Source organism: Sminthopsis crassicaudata, chromosome 2 (assembly GCF_048593235.1).
Source record: "Sminthopsis crassicaudata isolate SCR6 chromosome 2, ASM4859323v1, whole genome shotgun sequence".
NCBI lineage: Eukaryota > Metazoa > Chordata > Mammalia > Dasyuromorphia > Dasyuridae > Sminthopsis > Sminthopsis crassicaudata.
Window position 1 is genome coordinate 430322756 of NC_133618.1, and position 19892 is coordinate 430342647.

Below are 19892 nucleotides of genomic sequence, written 5' to 3' on the forward strand. Positions count from 1 at the left end.
CCCTGCCAAGGTCCAGATGTCCTTGGTTTATACTAAAAATGCCTTTTCTCAATTGTGTCACTCCGTCATTGTTAAGAGTAGCTGGATGGTTTCATATATACCATATTTCCTCAAATATTCCCTCCTTCTTCTTCTCAACCATGCTTTTAACCACATTTTTACTATAAAAGGAAAGAGGGTGGAGTGAGAATTATGAGTGCTGTGAGAATGGTATCTGTCATCTTAATTAAGAAAAAGCTCACATTTTTGCAGCATTTAGGGGTTATAAAGCATGCTACATTGGCAATCTTACTTGGTCCTTGCAACAATTCTCCAGAATAAAGAATGCCAGTATTATTATTATTATTATTCCCATTTTTAAAATGAGAAACTTCAGGCCTCAAAGAAGAAGGGAACTAATTCTCATAAGGTTTGTTTCTTAAAGTAGATGTGTTAGGATTGGAATCCATGTCTTTCTACTCTGACTTCAAACTCTGCAGCCCTTTTCATAATATACAATTATTTCTTCTTTAATTTATGAATATCATGCTTATTTTTCTCCCTGAAAATTGTTCCCAGGACTCCAGTCTGGGTGAAAGAAGAACAGGCCTCATCTCTCCTCTATAAAGCAGCCCCTAACATAGTCAGGAATGTTAGCTGTCTACCAATATATCTTTTCTCTAGCCTAAACAGTCTATGTTTATAGATTCCTAGATTGGTAGAGTTCACAAGTTTATACATCATTTGGCCTAACACTTTTCCAAAAGAAACTACTGAAGACCAGGATAGTGATCTGAATTCTTTTCATATTAATATTAATAGCAGAGCTGGACCTTGAATGCAGGTAGCCCAACTCTAGGGTTTAAGTTCTTTCCACTGGTCACAGATGTTCCTTCAACTAATCCATATTTGGTATTGTTTCATGTCCTCTGAAATGTTGATCATTGACTGAAAGGGTAAGCTGTCACTTTGTGCTTCTGGTCCTCTTCTGCATCAACCCAGGCTATTAATTCAGTATTCTTTCAATTACTACACCTTTCTTTTTCTTTGCTCTTCTCTCTCTTTCTATTTTGGCAACTTGAGTCAAAATCTGGGAAATCAAAGTTATGACATAAAAAATACACTAAGTAGGGGGATGATAAGTGTTAGGAACTTAAGGGAATGGAGGAAGTAAGATATCTTTAAATTTCTTTGGCTTTATAAGTGACACCTCAATTTTCCCCCTCTAAATAGATTTTGGCCCTTCCTGGGACCAGATGCAGGATGTTTGGAAATCATGTTGTAAATAGGATTTTTTAAAGAGCCTGCACAGTTTCAGATTCAGAAGGAATCTATAGAAGGAAGCTCATTTTTCAAAGGATGTGGGATAAAGAGAATGAGAAAGAAGGAAAAAAGGTGAATCTGGAAGGGAAAAAAAGACCAAAAGGAATAAAAGAGAAAGGATAACAGAGAAAGAATAAAGTAAGGGGGAAGGGGAGAGACAGAGACAGAGACAAGCAGAGGCAGAGACAGAGACAGAGAGAGAGTAAAAAATAAGACAAAGGAAGAAGGAAGAAATGGAGAATAGGAAAAAGAGAAAAGAAGAGAAAAGGAAAAGTGGAACAAAAGAGGAAGAGAAAGGTACAGAAAAGGAGAAAATGGGGAGATAGACAAAGAGGATGGAGAGGAAAAACGGTGGGAAGAAAGAATGTGAAAAATAATGTATATACATCAACAGCAAGGATATGAAAGAGAGAGAAGAAAGTAGGAAAGGGAAAAAGAGGAATGGAGAAACAAAAGTAAAGAAAGGCAAAAGAGAGAATATGAGGAAAAGAATGATCACTAAAGGAGAAAAAAGAAAAAATAAGGAGAGAAAGAAGGAAGAAGAGAGAATGGGGAAAGAGGCAATGTATAAGGAGAGGAAAAAGAGAGAGGGAGGGAAGAGGCAAGAAGAAAAAAAGGCAGAAGAACAAGGGAGGGAACTTTGAGGCACACGAACCTAAGCAAACCAAATCCTGAGCTGAGGAACAGCCCTCAAGCTCCCTAAAAATAGCTCAGCCTTTTACTATCCTACAGCTAGCAGCAGAGGAACACTTGGCCTTTTATGGTAACAAAAGTGGCAGATTTCTGCAAGAGAAGAATAAATGTCTCAGCCTGTATATTGGAGACAAGCCAAAGAACCTGGGGTGGGAAGGAGGTGGGAGAGGGAGATTTCAAGGGTGCCACTAGAGAGACAAACGTGTGCAGAGCTTGCCCAATAAAATCTTGGTGACTAATAGAAAATGAAAATCAGTCACAGTTTCCTTTGCCTCTAAAATGACAGGTTTGGACTAGATGGTGTCTTAGGTCTGTTGAGACTGGGAATTCTGAGGTTTGCTATGATTTTGTACAGATGAGGAAATTGAAGACCAGAGAAGGGAACTGATTTGTTGAGATTCAGATTGAATCAATTCCTGGGCCTCATGGACCATTCCCAAAGCTCAACAATGTAGAAAAGAAAAATGATAGAGGAAAGAAAGTCCAGAAGATAAGGGAAAAGAAAGAAAAGTAAAGGATACTGGGGAAAGAATGAGATGGTGAGAAATGAGATTAAGATTAATTAGGTTATCTAAGATTATTAACTAGATTACTATTAAAATGAAAAATTCCAATTAACATAATATATTAAATGTCCCTCTTCAACAATGTGATGAACCAAATCAGTTCCAATAGAGCAGTAATGAATTAAACCAGCTACACTCAGGGAAATAACTCTAGGAGATGACTATGAACCACTACATAGAATTCCCAATCCCTCTATTTTTGTTCACCTGCATTTTTTATTTCCTTCATAGGCTAATTATACACTAATTCAAAGTCCGATTCTTTTTGTACAGCAAAAGAACTGTATGGACATGTATACATATATTGTATTTAACTTACACTTTAACATATTTTACATGTATTGGTCAACCTGCCATCTCGGGGAGGGGGTGGGGGGAAGGAGGGGAAAAACTAGAACAAAGGGTTTTGCAATTATCAATGCTGAAAAATTACCCATGCATATGTCTTGTAAATGAAAAGCTATAATAAAAAATGTAATTGGGAAATGTTTAAAAAAACAAATAAACATACAATAACATTAAAAAAATAGTATATTAAAAATAACAGTGGGTTTTGATGTCTAATCATGTAGTTTGAGTTTTGGTTCTGAGACATTGTATATGGAAAGATCTCCTGACCTTTCCATTCAATCTACATCTAAGACCACCCCCCCCCTCTCCATTTTTATATAGCATCTCTTCCTATTAGAAAGCATGTTTTTAAACTGTGGGTCATGACTACATGTGAGGTCATGTTACTGAATGTGGAGGTATATAAATATTTATATACTTATATACCTGGGACCATGTAAATATTTCTCAGGTTAAAAGGGGTCATGAGTGAAAAAAAGTTTAAGAAGCTCTGCGTTAGAGATTGAGTTGCTTTTTTATTTGTGACTCGAAAGCTTATCACAGTGTTTAATACCCAATAAGTGTTTAATAATTTTCTTATATTCTTATATTAAGTAAGCATCTTTATTTATTCTATGTGAGGCAGCAAGATAGGACAGTGGATAGAGCACTGGGTCTGGAGTCAGGAAAAACTGTGTTCAAATGTGACCTCAGATACTAACTGAGTGATTCTGGATCTCTGTTTGCTGCATTTTTTATCTGTAAAATGGAGATAATGATAGCATCTAATCTCCCAGATTGTGAACCAAATGATATAGTAATTCTAAAAGAGCACAGTGTATAAAATAGGTGCTATATAAATATCAACTATAATGATGATGTAAACTGAAGCAAGTGACTTCCTCTGGGCCTTAATTTTCTCTCCTGTAAAATAAAAGCATTGAATAATATGATCTCTAAAACTGTTTTATTTTAAATCTTATAAAGGAGTTTTAGAAAAAAAATAATGGCTATGGGTTTGTGAGAGAGAAACCTGAAATGTCAGAGCTAAAAGATGTCAAACCATAGAGCAGAAAATATTTAAGCTAAAAGGGACCTCAAAGATGATCTAGTCTCTACTCCTCTGAAATCTGAGGTTCAGAGAATGGAAGTGGCTCTCTAAATCAGTCATGAAGTTTGGGCTTAAGCAAAGGTTTCCTGATTCCCAGTTTAATGTTCTTAATGCTCTTGCCTCTGTGACGTCCTCAGCCAGTGTGTATATGAATGTGAATGAATGGAATCTGAGATTAGGGCTCAAGACCCAACTCTACTATTCTTCTCCTATGTGCCCTCAGTCTTTACTTCTCCTCTCTTAACCTGTTTCCTCATTTGTAAAGTAGAGAGTTGATTTTTTGTTGCTGTGCAATGTTTTCAATCATGCCTGGTTTTTCATGACTCCATTTGGGGTTTTATTGGCAAAGATACCAGAGTGATTTTCCATTTTCTTCTCCAATCAATTTTACAGATGAGGAAACTGAGGCAGACAGTGTTAAGTGACTTGCTCAGGATCACACAACTTGTAAGTGTCTGAGACCAATTTTAACTCAGGTCTTCATTACTCCAGGCCTGTTGTATCCACTACGCCACTCAGATGGTGCCTAAAATTGCTTCTAACTCTGTACTGTGATCATTAGGTCCTAATGGTAAAATTTCAAGAAAGAGATAAAGGATTTTTTAGGGAAATGGGGTGAGAGTTGTACTTTGTAAACTACTTGTACAGTAGGAAAGGCAGTGGCTCTGACATTAGAGAACCTAAATTCAAATCATGCCTCTGATGCTTGCTACCAGTGTGATGATGGGCAAGTTCCTGCACTTCTTTTGGCTTCAGTTTCTTCATCTACACAATGAGAAAGGTGAGCTAGGAGATTTCTGAGGTTGCTTCTAGCTCTGTAATTTTACAATGCTAAATTGCAGCCTTCTCTTTCTCCCCTGATCCCTATCACAGACTACTCTCATACTGGGGTTAACTTTGGGAAATTGTGCAGCATTGTCCAGAAGCAGCAGGGTTCACCCTGAAGACCAAAAAAGAAGTCCAAACATGAACCACCCTCTGAGAAGCAACTCTAAGTCTGGGTTGTACAAGATACAACTAAGCTTTAGATCCTGAAGGCATAATTAGGAGCAGAAAAGGGAATGGGATTACAAGCAGGAGACATGCTATCCTCCCAGCTACATTGCTGACAAGCTGTAGGTCTTTGGGCAAGCTATCTCACTCCTTTGAGTTTTTATCTTCTTATTTCTCAAAGAAATGGACTAAGGAAAGGAGGCTATGGGATTATAGGTGTAGGAAGGTTTCTCAGAATCATAGAAAGTCAGAACTAGAAAGAATCTTAGACAACATTGAATTAAATAAACACTTTCATTTTCCATTTGAGAAAACTAAGGCTCAGAGGAGTAATGTAATTAACCTAAGGCCACACAGCTAGAGTTAGAGCTAGGCCTGGAACCAAAGCCTTCTGTTTTCATATCCAGTTATCTTTCCACTCCATACTCTAGGGAACCTTCTAGCTCTGATAATTTTAAGATTATTGGACTTGATATGGGTCAATTCCCTTAATAGGAGAAATGCATGTTTAAGTTGTCTCGTTCCATCACCGCCACCCCCTTTACAAAGATGATAGCTCAACAGAATAAGAAAAAGAAATTCTGGAGCTTCATAGTTGTGCCACAGAAAGAAATCAGTCACTTTCCTATGCCAGCCATTTTTGGCCCCTGGGGAACTGATACTGGATTACAATGTCTATATCACCATAGGAATATGAGTGAACCCACTTACTAAAAATATGCTTTACAGCATGCTGAAATAAGCAATATGAGAGATTGCCATTTATGGACACTGACTGAAACAGGGGTGCTCCATATTGGGATATAGCCAAGAGATGATTTAGGAAGTGTAATCTCTGGGACTACTAAAAAACATTCCTCTAAATGGGCAAGAAGGAATCACAGAATAAGAGAGTTCAAATATGGAGTGTGGGAGGACAATTTAGATCATAGAACATAAGAGTTAGAATGGTGCTGGAGAGATCCTCTGAGATTATCTATCTATTTAATCTTATTGAGGTGTAATTTAAAGACTGCTGGAATATGATCAAGAGAGACTGGATTCAAATCCTGGCTGACACTTATTGGCTATATGATTCTAGGTAAGTAATTAAATCTCCATGAACGTCAGTCACTTCATCTACAAAATAGGAATAAGACTTATAATCATAGCTTTGTTTGAGAATCAATAAAATAACATATGAACATTGCTTCATAAAACATGTTACAGAAATATCAGACATTATTATTATTTACAAATGAGAAGGCTGAAACCCAGAGAGACAAAATCACATTAAAAACCTTATTTTCTACTGGATTTGAATGTCTCTTGTCAAATGCCAGGACTCAACATGGTAACTGAAAGCTAAAAGAAACCTTAGAAATTCTCTACTCTCATTTTTTTGTTTTACATAGGAAGAAACTGAGACTCAGAGGAGACAAAGGATATTTTTTTTTTTTTTTTTGCAAGGCAATTGAGGTTAAGTGGCTTGCCCTGAGTCACACAGCTAGTAATTGTTAACTGTCTGACGCTGGATTTGAATTCAGGTCCTTCTGACTTTGGGGCCAATGCTTTATCTACTGCACCATATAGTTACCACAGGGACAAGGAATTTGACCAAAATGACAGAGATATTATATGGCAAAGAAAGGACAAGAATTGAGATTTCTGGACTCCTAGCTCTGGGCTCAGCTTCCTAACATGAGGCTAGGAACCTTAGATCAGCTGTGAATACAAATTATAGGCTTTTTCTTACATGTGTTTACTGTCAAAGTCTCTGAAAAAGACTCCTTAGGAGGAGATTTATGGACTCTGAGCTTCCAGAAACTTTGACGTACCTGACTTCCTTTGTCTATTGAGAAAAAATTACCTTGCTATTGGATACAGAAAATGAGCTGACCCACTCAGAGATCAAAAAGACTCCTTTAAGTCAAAAAGGGCTGAGGAAGAAGCCTGAGTTACTGCAGTATAAAATAACATAATAATAGTACCTACAAAAATAAAAAATAATAATTTAAATAAAAATAAAATTTAATTTTTTAATTTTAAAAATTAAAAGATTTTAATAATAGCTCACATTTCTATGGTAGTTAACAAAACACTTTAACATCCATAATTTCATTTGAATCTTTTCATGGTCCTACAAGATAAACAAGGCAGGAATAATTATGTTATAAATTAATATTATTATTATGTTAATATTATAAGTTATTATATAAAAGACAAAACTAGAGTTGAGAGATTTGAGGAGCTAGAGTGTATACAAAACCCCAAGTCTCCTGATTGATAGCCTGGTTTTCTATTAGAAAAATATCAAAAATTTTCATTCAATTCTTCATGAAAGGAAGTATTTAGTATTGAAAAGATCATTGGATTCTCAGTTCAAATCTAGACTCAACTATCTATTTCCAATTGTGACTACATTTCTTTTTAGATTTCACTATCTTCTGTACAATGAAGCATTTGGGGTAGATAATTGCTAAAGTCCCTTCTAGCTCCAAAGTATATAATAATATAGCAAAAAAAAATGTATCTAGATAGATATATATTGGTTATATATCTATATTACCAGAAGAAAATCCAAAAGTCCCAGTGTTGGACACCATCCTTAGGAGTGTCTCTACACTTTGATCAGCCTTCAGTGTCCAGAGAAGGGACCCTGAGATTGACTCTCTGCAAATTTTAGGCATTGCCTCAGACTCCAAGCTAGACCTCACTGTTCCCACTGTGATTGCCAACTGTAGAGCAATGCAGACAGATGAGGGTATCATGATGTTGGGAATGTCTCTGCTCCCCTTTTCAATCTTAGGAACTTGAAATAACCTCCAAAGAAAGAGCATTATCATCCTTCTGCCCTTTTTTCTAGTTGGTCCAAATTTGAAGAATTATGTCATGTTCTGCATTACTCATTTTATAAGGGGTAATGATAAACTTGAATGGGCCCAGAAGAGAGACCAAGATGGTGAGAGGGCTACAACCCATATAATTCAGTGGAAGGCCAACAGATGGGTGCAAATTCTAACTTGGCAACAGATTAAGCTAGGTACCTTCTTGAGGTCTCTTCCAATCCTCTTAGTCTAGGATTCTCTAACCTATTTCTTTCTTTTTTACACCACCTACCATTTCCTCCCCTCCTGCCTCTCAAAACCAGTTGCTCTTCTGTGCTCCAGCCTCTACTCCCAACCTCTCTCTAGCTCTACTAACATTCCTCTCTTCCCAGGCGTCTGGCTTACACACCCACACACTGATGGGAAGAACTTAGGGAGAGGAGAGGGAAGGATGTTGGGGAAAAAAAGGGGGGTCATCCTGACTCTAAACTAAAAGGCTTGTTGTGATCTCTGCTGGGGGCCACTCCCAGGATTCCACAGCAGGCTCTTTCCAGAGCCTGTAAGCAAGGTTCCTGAGAAAGCTCCTTTGGTGCTGTTGATGAATTGCATTTTAAAAAGAAGGCAGATTATTTAGAGGGTGAGTACACTAGAGAATCTCAGACTTGTAAACAGCCTCAGGCCTTGGGGGCTGCTGTTGGCCAGGAAAAAGGAGAGTAACAAGAAAGGCAAAGGGCAAATTTCAGTAGAGGCATAAAAGAGGGAGGAAAGAGAGAAGGTTCCAGAGAATCCCATGGGAGAGCTCAGGGCAGTAGCTGGCTGAAAAATGGAAGCCTGATGGAGCTAATAGACAGGCAGCATCTGAAGTTAAGTATCACTGGGTATACAAAATGTGTTCTCTTCCTCATGTGTCTGGATTCAAGAATTTTCAAACAATTATGATCCAGGAATTCTTAGGACAGGGCAAAGTGACATCAGATCATAGATTTAAAGTTGGGAAAGAAGTCAGAGGCCACCTCATCTCACCTCTCAGTTTCACAGACAATGAAATTAAAGCCCAGGCAGATTAAGATCCAAGGTCACATGGAGAGGGCATGAAAGAGGTAGGCTTGGAACCAAGGTCCTCTGTTTCTGGAGCCAATGCTCTTTCCTCTGCACTGGGGTTTGGAAAATACCGCCAAACAACAAAAACAATAAAGGTTCAGCTGTCTTTTAAGCATTATCCGTAATTTTTACCATTGTTTAAATGAAAGACATACTGAGATGATGTGGTTCCCCAAGTAGCATCAGGACTAGACATCCAAATGTCCCAATTGCCAGTTTGTCAGAGATTATGATTGTTTTCCTGTAAAGTAGGAACATTAGCACTAGAAGGCCTTCTCCTCCTAGCTAAGTTCTCTACAATCTATGGGACCAACAAAAATATATTCTTAGTTGAAAAAGGTGAAAAGTATTTGGGAATAGGTTATTACTGAGTGGAGAGGAAAGTATAGAGTTTTATTTGTTAATATTGTTAAATTTATAATCTATGGGGGAAAAAAAGAAGTCTTAACTTAGGGCTCTGAGAAGCTTTTCTCAATGTTTTATCAGGAACTACCAAAAGAGTCATGCTACACCTCTTTTACTGCATCTGTTATTTTCAAAATAACCAAATCTTGAATTCTATGTGGAAGCACATTGAAGTAACCCCTCTAGTCTTTTTGACCAAGTCTCTGGTCTAGTGTAGATGTGCTTGGAAAAAGGGGATGTGGGGTGTGGAGCTCAGGGATAGGAATAAAGTTGGGCCATCATTTGTTAAAAATTATTAGCTTGGAATTATGCAAAAAAAATAACTACAGTGTTCTTAATTCTTTGACCTAGAAATTCTACTACTAAATAGATAGCCCAGGCTGCTAATGGATAAAAAGAAAGGTTCTTTATATATAAATCAAAATATTTACAGCAATACTTTTGGTAGTAGCAAAGACCTGGAAACAAAGCAGATGCCATCAATTGGGAAGTGGCTGAACAAGATATAATGCATGAACATAATTGTTTAATTTCTTTGTATCATCAGGCATAGAATAGTATCTAATACATTATAAATGCTTAAATAATGTAACAAACAAGAAACATAGAAGTCAGAGAACAGAAGACTAATATGAACTGATACAAAGTGAAGTAGGCAAAAATGGGAAAACGATAGAGATGAGGATTGCAACAATACGAATGGTAAGGATAATAACAACCAAATAATAGAAATTGCTGTGAAATTATAATGATAACATCTGGGCTAAAAAAGGAGGTAAAAGAATGTACCTCCATCTCTTCTTTATAGAGAAAGGGATTATGGGTATAGAACACTACACATCAGACTTTTTCCATGTATCGGTGACTTCTACTGAATTTTGTCCCCTTTTTAATTATATTTTACAGTTTATTATTATATGTCATAATTGTTCTATTATAAAAATAGATCTTGGAGAGGGGAAAGAGAAGGTGAAGGGAGGGAGATGTTTGGATGTGTTAAATGTAAAAACAAATTTAACCATTAAAAATGTTATCCTCTACAAAAAGATAATTTTACCTTAAGAAAGCCACTGGAAAATCTTGAACATCTCTTCATCAAATAAATATAGGTGAGCCTACATAGAAACACAGAAATATATATGCACATACTTTCCCTTTCAAATCTGATAGAGAAGACAAAACTTTGATAGCACAGAAAACTGTTGACCAATAATTAAAAGACCTGGGTTGAAATTCATGCCCTACCAATGACTTGCTATGAGACTTGGGGCAAATCATTTCTTCCCTTCAACCCTTCCAAATTTCTTTTTTCAAAGTTGAGTCTCTGTTTTCTAAGTTCCTTTCTAGATTTGATATTCTGTGATTCTAGATTGGGGAAGGGCCAAGTATGCATTGAAGAAAACTTTCCCAACTTCAAACTATTGCAGCTAACAAAACTCTTTCGCAAGCCAAGGTTTAAAAAAATAACAATAAAAATAAACCTTAATTATCTACAGTAAATGAATCATCATCTACTGATGAGAGGAAGTTGGGAGCTGAATCACCCCCTTCTTGGTTCCAGCTATGTATAGGGACCTAGTCTGTCTAGACACTGCTTTTAGGGAGCGGCATTGTGGGCTCTTTCCCCTAAATTCCTGATACTTTCAGTTTAGAAGAACTTTGACTCATTTTCTGCAATTGCATGAGGGAACAAAGAAGAGGTCTCTGCAGCTGGGTCACACATGTGCAGAGACTCATCCTTCACATGTGTGTTGGAATGTATGTGCATGCTAACATGTATATATATATAGTCATACATATACAAGGGCTAATGTACACCTTTGTCCAAGTATACTAAGGGTCAGTCAGTCAATCTATTAACAAGCATTTATTAAGCACTTACTGTGTGTCAGATATTATGCTAATTGCTATAGACATGAAGAAGGGCAAAAATACAATGCTCTCAAAGAGCTTACCTTCTAATGGGATAGGAAACTGGTAATTTACTAGGTATATACAAGATATAAATAGGAAGTCAGGAAGAAGAGGTCTCTTGGTTTGAATCGAATCTTAAAGCAAACCAGATACAGATGTAGAAAAACACATACCTGAAGATGCCACACAGCAATGCTAAGACTACAAGGATTTCTTTACTTTCATCCCAAGTAATTGACAGTAGACATTGAATGGTAGAGCTGGAATAATAATTATGATTATAATAGTTAATGTAGTAACAGCAGTATTAAGTATTAAGTAGTGATAATATACTTTAATAATAGTGGGAAGAAAATTAAATATAAAATAATTTTAGCATAATAGAAATATGCCTCGTGTTTCCCAAACAAAGAAGATAATGAAAATAAAATTTATAATAGCTAACATTTGTCATAGTACTTTATTGTAAAGCTTTTTAAAAAGCATCATTTCACATGGTCCTTACAACAGTTCAGAGATAGATCCTATAATCATCCCCATTATACATTTGGGAAAATGAAGGCTCATAAAGATAAAGTGACTTGAACATGGTCATTTAAATGGTTTCTTTTGACACTAAGTCAAGGACTTTTTTTCCCCATTGTGCCTTCTAGATTTTTTTAAACCTAACATTCACATGGAACTTTTCTCATTCTCCAAACACAAAATACTTTATGTGTTATATCATTTAATCCTCAAAGTAGCCTTGGGAAATATGCACAAGTATTATAATAATCTTCATTTCCTAGATAAGAAAACTATAGCTCAGAACAGTTAAATTCCTTGACTATGCTCACATAGCTAATAAATGAGATGTCTGTACCCAGAGTTTTCCTAACTCTTACTTCTATCAAACACTACTTCTGTCTCACAATACTTTATTTTTTTTTTTCCTGGAGAGCACCTTCAAGCTCACCTCTGAAGTTTGTGTGTGAAGTTTCTACCTCACTTAACTCTTCCTCACATTGTTAACAAATCTGAAGGGACTTTGAACACTAAATGTTAAAGCCAAAAGGGACTGTCATCCAAACTTCTTATTTTACATATGAGGAAACTGAGGTCCAGAGTTACATAGTTGGTTAATGGTAAAACCAAGATATGAATTTTTTTGCTCTCTGAGTTGTTCCTTTGGCTCAAACTATAGTCAGAGAATCATAGAATCTCCTCAAAGTAACCTCAGAGTTCACCTAGTTCTAGCTCATAATTGAACAGGAATTGTTTTTGTTTGTTTGTTTGTTTGTTTGTTTAATTTCAATAGTATTTTGTTTCCAATTACACGTAAAGATAGTTTTCAATACTGATTTTTATAAAATTTTGAGTTCCAATTTTTTCTACCTCCTTCTATATTTCCCCCTCCCAGAATAGCAAGCAATCTGATATAAGTTATGCATGTACAATAATTTTAAACATATTTCCATATTAGTTATGTTGTGAAAGAAAAATCAGAACAAAGGGGAAAAAACATGAGGGGAAAAAAAGCAAAGGAAAAAAAGGTGAAAATAGTATACTTCTAACTGCATTCAGTCTCCATAGTTCTGTCTATGTATATGAATGGCATTTTCTATCCCAAGTCTATTGGAACTATCTTAGATCACTGTGTTGCCGAGAAAGGCTAAATTTATCACAGTTGATCATTGGACAGGAATCTTAAGGACAGAATCCCTGGCATTCATCCAAGCTCTGACTGAAAAATAGCGACAAAGAGAAGTCCTACTTCTATAATCAGATCACTCTATTTGGGGAAGGGTCGGATTGGAAGGAAGCTTTTTACTAAGAGTATATCTGCCTTTTCTACAATATTTTATCCATTAGTCCTAGTTCTATGTTTTGTGACAGATTAAATCTAATCCTTCATGCATATGACAACTCTTCAGATAGTTGAATACTATGATCAACTTCCCCATCCTCTCATTAAGTCATCTCCAGAAAAAATATCCCCAGTTCCTTCAACCAAGCCTTATATGGCATGATTTACAGTCCCTAAGCATGTTGTATTTTATTGGAAGAAGACAAGGTATGGGAATGAAAGGACCAATGAAAGGGGAAGTTCTATTGAATAGACAGGGAGCCTTAAAGACAAGTGAATTTCTAGCTTGAGAATCTCAAGTTATGACTTGTCTCCTCCATTTCCTCCATTGCAGACATTCTATGTTCTAAGGTCTCTTTTAGATCTGTTCTTCTGTGTTCTGTGCAGTAAAATCATGACCTTACAATTAGTTTCTTCCTTTGAAAAATGAAAAGTTTAGGATAAATATTTGGAACCTTCCAATTAGATTACTACCAATGGCAATGAAGAAGGGGAAGAGAGCAGAAGAATCTTCTGGCTTAGGCTCAAAAGATTTCTTTGGTTTAGTGATTAAAGGAATACTTCCATTCATCTATCTGACAAGATTGTTAGAAAGGTCCCATAAGCTTAATTTCTGGACAGAACATTTTATAGAACAAAAGCCTAAAAAACCCAACATTTTACTAAATTTAAAAAAATACATATATTAATTGCATTTCTTTTGTTTTTAACACATTTAATTTTGATAATAGCAAGGGTTTCAAAAATTGGATTTGGTCCTGACCTCCCTGGACATCTAAGAGTTGTTGATCATTTTTCTCATTGCTGCTCTCTCCAAGGTTATCCTTTTACTAGATCCAATGTTCTTTTTCTTTAATCTAATCTGTTTGACTTCTCTTAAATTTCTGACAGAGTAGAGCACCACTTTCTCCATATCTTCATGAAAGCCTATTCCCTTGGTTCTGCTAAATATAGGCATTGCTTATGGCCCTGTAATCTTTTATCTTTTTTACAATCCTTCTGTGGAATTTGCTGATTCCCATGACTTGAAATGATTTCTATTCTGATAATCTTTTTCTCTAGTTCTAACCTCTCTCCCAAGATCCAAGCCTAAATCTCTAATCCAGTCTCTGGCTTGTAGATATATCTCCCACTATATGTCCCTATAGCCCCTCAAATTCAATGTGTTCCAAATCAAACTAATTATTTTCTCTTCTACCACTTCCCCTTCCTCTTGATTCCCTTGTTTCTATTAAAAGCGCTCTCATCTTTCCAGGCACTCACGTTCTAAACCTCTAAACCTTAGGTGTAAGGAAGAAGGAAGAGTCTAATATTTGACAAATCATCTTGCTTCTTTCTTTACAATGCCTCTTACATCAAGCCCTCCTTTTCCATTCTTACTGCCATCACTCTAGTTCAAAGCTTCATCACATCCAATTTAAGCTATTGCAAGAGACTTCTAACTGTTCATCTGCTTCCAGTCTCCCTCTCTGACCCTGCTACTCCATTCTCTTTCCAATCCATCCAGAATATACTGACAAGATTAATCTCCTTCAAGCTGAGAATCCTCTGATCACATGCTCCCTGCTCAAACAGTCTGTATCTTTTAGTTGCCTGAAAAAAATTTTTTAACTCCTTAGCTTGACATTGAAGGCTTTTCTGTAATCTGTCTTCAATTTACTTTTCTAGTTTTATTTTCCATTGTTTCCTTATATTTCATTAAATTAAACTATTCACTATTCTTTGGAACAGTGATCCCAGAGAATTACATGAATCCAAACTTTTGAACATCCCATTCCTTTCACTTATAATACCTTTTCAAATCCTCCAGTCTCACCTATAAAAAAATCTTACCCTACCTACACAGCTCAGAGTCACTTCCGGAAATTAAGCCTTCCTTTATTATGCTCCCACCACAACTAAAAGGGATTCTTCCCTCTCTTGAATTGTAATATTTTTAATACTTTCTGCCTCATATTGGAAATACTTGTAGATGTGTCCTACTTCACTTAACAGATAGTTTTAAATGGAAAAATGGAAAACATTTATTAAAACTTTGTATTTACAAAACATTATGCTAAGTTCTGCAGAAGATAACAGCTTCCATCTTCATGGATCAAATAGGAGAAGAAGGTCTGTGCACAGTATTATATACTTAGTGTAAGAGAGAACAAAACAAAGTATAATTCGAGAGTGGAGAGCAAAGGTTGTTACTTACCCTAGTATGAAAAAAGACCTCAGAAGGAGCTGGTCTTTCAAGTATGGACAAAAATTCAATAGAAAAAGAGGGAAAGGAAGGTAATTCAGGTATATGAGACATTCAAGTAAGAACATGGACCCACAAATAGGAGCAAGGACATTCATAAGGAAAAAAATTATCCAATTTCACTGAAGCTCTAAATTCATGAAGCACATGTATTATGTGCTAGAGTAGCACTAAATTGTCAATGACTTTGAATGCCAGACAGAAGACTAAAAGCTCCCTGAGAAAAGAAATTACATTATTCAATTTTGTATCTACTAGCACATCATAAGAAGATGAAGTAATAAATAATAAAGTTTTCAATACAAAGAACTGTGTAAAAATGAGTTATCAGTATATACTCTTTTCTAGACAAGTCTGAGGTCAGATTCCATAGTTAAATGTACAAAATCTGGTCAGGAACTAACAAATTGTCTTTGAAACAGGGAAGGAAAATGGTCTCCTTAAAAAGATTTATAAAATCAGAACATATAGAACATTAGAGTGGAAAGGGACTTAAAATAATGGAGTATTAGAGCTAAAATGGATCTTAGCATAAAAAGAAAAATTAAAAGGAGGAAGAAATAGTCTTAAAACAAAGAATATCAGAACAGGACAACCTAAGCAATAATTTAATAACAATCCTCCTGTCCCATTTAATACATGAAGAAACTGGGTTGCAAAAGGGGAAAATGAAATGGCCAAAGTCACACAGTATAATTAAGATTAGAAACCACATCTTTTGACTCCGAGGATAATACTTGAACTAGAAAGACTCTAAAAGTAGGTTTAGAGGTGGTTTGGTTCTGGTGATAATAAATCAAGATATCTCAAGAAGGTAGTTTTAAGGATACCCAAGAAGGTTGGGCATAGGTAGTTCCTTGGGGGTTCAATGGTGAAGGGAAATCCCTCCCCCTCCTTCAGAAGAAAGTCATTGAGACTAGATTATAATGGAGACCATTGAGAAAATCCCTGAGAGATTAGTCAATGCCTGTACAAGATTTTACCTGTCACAGATTGCATACTTAGAGGAAAGAGTGAATTCTAAGGGATTCTAAGCCTGGCAGAAGCTTTGGGTTCCCTCCCAACACCAGCCTCAGTCCCTCTCTCCTGAAAAGCTCCAAGAAAAGGCTAAATACTATTCCCTGGTTTGACAGGACCCAGAGGATCACAGCCTGTAGCTTGATCCAGCCTGAATTATCTTTGTGCTATTGTGTAAGGTAGGGGAAGCCCTGGGGGAAGGTAGGGGAAAACTTTCCAGGGTCCTTCCTACCTTGTCATTTCTCTAAACAGGAGAAACAGAGTTTCTTCAGGTCTCTTGAGCCAGTTAAAACAAAGGAAGTACCAAGAGTTTTGAAACACATCCAGTTTTACTCACCAACAGAATGCCCCAATCCCTTGCCCCCAACTCTAACACCTTTCACCACAATGTCTCTTCTCACCTTAGGCCTTCACCTCCTAGTCCTATAAGTATCCTGAATCATACTCACCTATAGACCTTGAATCACTTTAACTTTGATTCTTATACCCTTCCCTCCAAATAGAACTCTGTCCTGAAGATTTGGCCCTGTTCCTCCTTATAAGTTAAACTTGGAACAAGGAAAATCTGGATTCAAATTCCATCTGACTCTTAACTATGTGACTCTGAGCAAGCCTCTTAAATTCTCTATGACTCAGTTTCTTAATCTTTATGATAAATTGATTCTATTCAATGGCTTTTAAGATTTCTTCTATCTCTATTATCTCTATGATTCCTTCAACCTAATTTCTTTGTCCCCAATAACTCTTTCTACCCCATATTCTTCCCTTTCCTTTTCACCCTTAGCCCCCCCCCTTAAATTCTGCTTTCATTTTCAACCCTTATTCATATAATAATCCCTATCATATGTTTGCCCTATTTTAACTCCCCTCCCCCATTCCTCTTTCTCACTCGTCCTAAACCTTTTGATCCCAATTGTAACTTACCACACCTCACTATCCCACATTCTTCATCTAACCACTATGCCTCATCCTAAACTTATTGTGCTACAAACATTCCTTGTCATGACAACTACATATTCTACTTGGGTAGTCCCTATTTAAAGAAAAGAAAATGGACCTTTAACAACGTTTACAAAAGGAACAAACTTTGTCAGCCTTTGGATCTGTATTGGGGATTTATAAAACATGGTCATAATATCTCCTAAATAATTTCTAGCCTAATTTCTCTATCATCCTAAACTCCTTACACCAGTCTCACTTTACTCACTCTAATGTTTTCTTGCTCACTGTGGCCACAGTTGTAGTTCTTCCTAAACATACTCAGTGAGAAAAACTCCTGAGTCTTAAAAACTATAAATCTTTAATCACATTCTGTAGCAAATGTGTCCCTTATTACTACCCAAGCCTATGAGTGGTATTTTTTCCCCCTCTTGCAGCTTCAGAAACAATACTTTTAAGATATATGACTCCTTGCCAGGCTTTTGAGACTAATGATGAGATAAAAATTTGTCTGAGAAGCTGGAGGAAGAATGGATACTATTAGGCATCAAAGGGCTGAATTGGTGGAGGTCATCTGACCAAGGAAGGTGGCATTTGTCTAACACTGTTAAAACTCATGCTTAGGGAAATCAGAACCTTAAGAACCCAACAGAGACAGCAAAATGAGCAAGGAGCAGAAATAGAGAGCTAGAAACTTCGTGATAAAAGACAGATCAGTCTCTACCAAAGTCTCCTCGTTCCTTATCCTGTCTGGACTTACCTCTGTGGTCAAGGTCATGGCCTTAGCTCCATCCTGGTTCCACCCAGCAGGGATGGGCTGCATCTGGTATTCAGCAGGAGAGTGGGGGAGGAGGGGGGCTTTGGAGTGGGATGGCAAAGGAGGTCATCCCTTCTCTTCAAACTATAACTGCCACTGGGACCCCAAAGCTTCCACCAGCGCATTTTTAAACAGCTGCTAACCTGAGCCCCCTTCCCCCAAAACTTCTTCTCGTAGTCTCCCCAGCTAGAAAGCCCCTTTCTTCGTTTTACCTTATATGAGCTGAAAGAGGAGTCCAGGAGGCCTGAACTCCCTCTGTCCAGCCCTCCCAGGGCCCTCATTGGCCCTGGCCTAGTTCATGTGACCACCTCGCCTTGACCTGCCTGAGTTGGGGGAGTGTTGGCTTTACCCCCTAAGGAAGGAGAGCTTGACAATTTTCATATTTCTTCTAAATTTGGAGATTTCAGACAATGCTGGGAGGTTTGGCTCAGACTGCCAAAGCCCATGTGGAAGTCATTAAGTCAGAGAGGGGGAGGGAAGGAGAGGAGGAGGAAGGGAGGAAGGGAGGAAGAAGGGGGGGAGGAATAGCTGAGTTCGTGAGGACGACAGGCCTGTGACTGTTGCCAGTTATATGCCTGGGAACATGAGGAACATGCTCAGAGAAAGTTGTTTGTAATAATTTCCTTCCTTTCCTCAAACCCTTCTGCTCCACATGGGAAAGGATGAAAAGGGAAAAGTCCTGAGAACTTCAGGCAGGAAGAACCAAATCCTGTCTCCTGCTGATGAGCCTCCTATAGCTGGGAGGACAAGGGTGGGGGCTGTGCTTGGGAATTAGGGAAGCTTTGAAAAGTGGGGGCTGGAGCAGGGGAACAATGGAATCCATGAAGATAACTTGGAATTGAGACCAAAAAATGGGAGCCACGATTCAATTGAGCCTACTGTTACTCTTCATATTGAGAGAACTGGGAAAGTAGCTTAATATCCTGGAAATAGCCCTGGACCCAAGACCTGGATATTAGAGATCTTTCAATCCAACCTTTTTATTTTACAGATCAAGTAACTGAGGCCCAGAGAAATAAAGTCATTTGCCATTTTCAGGATCCCACCTTCAAATCCAAGCTTTATCACTTATTAGTCTAATCAAGTCATATCATTTCTCTGAGTCTCATTTTCTCAGCATTTTTGTGAGAATTGTATAAAATTTGAGCAGTTCCATTATTCCCAATCTTTCAGATTGGTTCTCACTCACAAGGGGAGAGTAAAAGAAAATTTGTTTTAATCTTTTTTAACTCAGATAAACCAGAAGAATTGTTCAGTCCACTGCTCAGATACAATGGGAAAAGCAGAATACAAAAGCCAATGTCAACTCATTGATAGGCATACTTGTACTTCATATGACTACTAATCTAGTTGCTCCACTATAGGTAAAAATCCCAAACTGACTTGCCCTCTTTATCTTATGGTTATTGCTGAATGCCAGAGTTGGAAAGAACCTTAGTTTAACCCCAGCATTTATAGAGAGGGAAACAGGTTTCAGTCAGACCCTATCTGGAGTATTGTGTTAATTCTGGGTCCCTATTTTAGCCAGAACAAGTGAAGAAGAGAGTGACTAAGTTGGTGAGGAAACCAGAAGGAATATGAGGTTTAGCTTAAGTGAGAGAAGATTTATTAGAGACATTCTCTGTCTTCAAATCAATGATTTTCATGTAGAAAAGGGATAAAACCTGATCTACTTTGCCCCAGGAAGCAAAACTACAATATAAGCAATTGGTAGAAGTTATAGAAAAACAGATTCTGGCTCATTTTTAGAGCTGTCCAAAACTGAAAAAAAAAATGTATTGCCTAAAAAAGGAGTGAGTTTCACAT

At 37.1% G+C, this 19892-nt stretch overlaps 1 long non-coding RNA gene across 2 annotated transcripts in view; it reads right to left on the reverse strand.

The window, feature by feature from the left end:
* LOC141557038 (uncharacterized) overlaps positions 1–19157 on the reverse strand; it is a 29997-nt gene extending 10840 nt beyond the window's left edge. For both annotated transcript variants that reach the window (XR_012486693.1, XR_012486692.1), the window contains exons 1-3: positions 18030–19157; positions 11396–11482; positions 10366–10423 (exon numbers count right to left, since the gene is read on the reverse strand). This is a non-coding gene — a long non-coding RNA (uncharacterized LOC141557038). The remainder of the gene's footprint in view (positions 1–10365; positions 10424–11395; positions 11483–18029) is intronic.
* Between the last annotated feature and the right edge of the window lie 735 nt (positions 19158–19892).